Source organism: Raphanus sativus, chromosome 4 (assembly GCF_000801105.2).
Source record: "Raphanus sativus cultivar WK10039 chromosome 4, ASM80110v3, whole genome shotgun sequence".
Lineage (NCBI taxonomy): Eukaryota > Viridiplantae > Streptophyta > Magnoliopsida > Brassicales > Brassicaceae > Raphanus > Raphanus sativus.
The window spans coordinates 27,754,415-27,756,785 of NC_079514.1; the positions used below are offsets into that span (position 1 = coordinate 27,754,415).

The 2,371-nt window shown below is 31.1% G+C and overlaps 1 non-coding gene across 1 annotated transcript; it reads left to right on the plus strand.

The window, feature by feature from the left end:
• The first annotated feature begins 1,532 nt into the window (after positions 1 to 1,532).
• LOC130512216 (U6atac minor spliceosomal RNA) lies at positions 1,533 to 1,653 on the plus strand. The gene has a single exon (XR_008945773.1). It is a non-coding gene; the product is annotated as a U6atac minor spliceosomal RNA (small nuclear RNA).
• The last annotated feature ends 718 nt before the right edge of the window (positions 1,654 to 2,371 follow it).

Sequence of the window (2,371 nt, forward strand, 5' to 3'; positions counted from 1 at the left end):
AATTCTTGTCAAATTAATCAATGATTTTCTTTGGTTATCAGTTTGCATTATTTATATTTTGATTTACTTTTTGTGGGAGATTTTATACGGCTTCATGAAAGAGAACTAGTAATCGATCTATTCAAAAGTGTGAACTAAAAAGTATACATGTAACTACTCGAAAGTGACAATCTACCGGCGTAGGATATTAACAGAAAACGATATTGCAAAAGATAGAAATTAAACTTTGGAGAGACCGGAGGGGAGTTAGTATATTTTGTTTGCGGATGTTATTGATTACTTATTTCATCCATAGCGGGTGTCGAATCAAATCAATTTTAAATGATTGAATTTATAACTAATCAACGTCGTTGTAGTTTTAGTAAGTCAATGACTCCAAGTGGTGACTGTTTGATATTGGTTACTCCAAGTGCCTCAACCTGCAGCAGCTCTCAGCATCACAGCTTTGTCCGTATATCTTTCTAACTAACCATGCAAAATCATTATTAAGTTTCATTAACACCAACAGCGTAGAAGTTATTTTTGTAATCTTTTTTTTTATCTCTCTAATTGTCGCAGAATCTGTAGAAAAAAAAGGAAACAATAGAGGCTTTTTAAAATTTTTGCGGATTTTATTGGTTACTTATTTCATTCATAGCGGGTGTCAAATGTACATCGTACGTAGCTGCATGTTGTTTGAGTCACTATCTTTCGTTGCTCTGCGTTTGCTTTTTGCGTTTTGTTCTTAGGAAATTTGTAAGTAGACCTTTAGGCCAGCTTAAAATTGATTGTTTTTAGGTAGGAGGCTCTCTAGCTTCAAGGCTCGAATTACGTACGTGTTTTGAGTGAGTCTAATCATTATAATGTTAAGTTTTTTAGTGGGAGGATAGGTTCCAAAGAGGACTCTTTAGCTACGATGTCACTGCCTGCAAAACCAGAAGTAATTGTCTTTCTTTTTATCTTATGTATGTTAAGAATGGGTTTTTACCCATAGGATACCCTAAACCGGGTTGAAGTTTAAAACCCAAAACCCTTATATTCTGTTTTTAAATTTCGCAGGTTTATTTTGGGCAGGTTTTGGTTTATAAATTATCCTATCGGGTTTATCCTATCTGAGTTTCGGGTATTCGATGGTTTTTTTTTAAAGAGCTACATTAAACGACATATAGTTTTTATTTTATTTTACCCTAGTTTTTTGTCTCTCTCGTAGCCCACAGTCACGATTCACGAATCTGAGATCTAAAAAATCAAATATGTTTTTCGACCATTCCGATAGAGACTAAAAGACACTAAAAGAGATATACTTTCTGTCTCCTACATTAAAAAAAACATTCGCTTGCCTTTTACTTATCCACTTATCCATTTGACAAACTGAACCATTATACTCTGTTTCTATCAAATGGGTTTGGTTCTGTTATAGAATCTGATTCTGAGTTATTGTCACATTGCCAAGTTTTAGTTTGTTATGTAAGAGTGACAAAATGATAGCTATATATTCTTAGTTAATGTGATTTGGTAAGTTGTGTACGCGTACAGGTAGATAGCATCCCTAAGTGTTTGTAGAAAGGAGAGATAGGTTGGTATCTCCTCTGACAGAGATGGGATTGACCTTCAGGTCCTCAACATCTCCGGTTAAGGCTTTCCACCCTCATGTGGATCTAACCCAATTTTTTAATTTGATCAAAAAACAAAAGCATCCAGATGAAGTCATCCACCAGGTTCTTCAAACAGTGGAGATCTATTTTAAGAAGGCTGCCTTGAAATTGTGTGATAATCTATATTATATGAAATGTCTTAGGTGATTTTGTGTCTGTTTCTTAGAGTTTCTCCAATGTATGCCTTTATATTTTTCTCTAAAATAGAGATTTCTATGGAATTGATCCAATGTATACATCTAAAATAGAATTCTTCTATTTTAAAGAAAAACTATATTTTGAGATTCCATTGTTATTCGTTCTTGAATTTCTAAAATCTCAATATAATTTTTTGTTACTGGTTTAAGAATTTTCAAACTCCATTCAAATCTCTTGTTATTCTAAAAGTCTTGTTATTATTGATTCTCTAATTATAACTAATCTAGTGTTATTGGTAGATGAATTCTATTCATTTTTACTCATAAGACTCAATTTTCAAAATATCATATGTATACATGTGATTTTCAAAATCTATGTAATAATTCTTAGCAAATATCTATTGCACCTTAAATCCAAATTATATGTCCAAAACTATAATTCATTACATTTTATATACCTTTACATTTTTGAATGTATAATTATATTTATATTGTTTTATCATTTTGAATATATAATTATATTTATAAATATTAAAATAGTTTGAAAAATAGTTTGAAAAAGCATTTTCAAGTTTCAGAAAGAAAACTTAAAAAATAAAA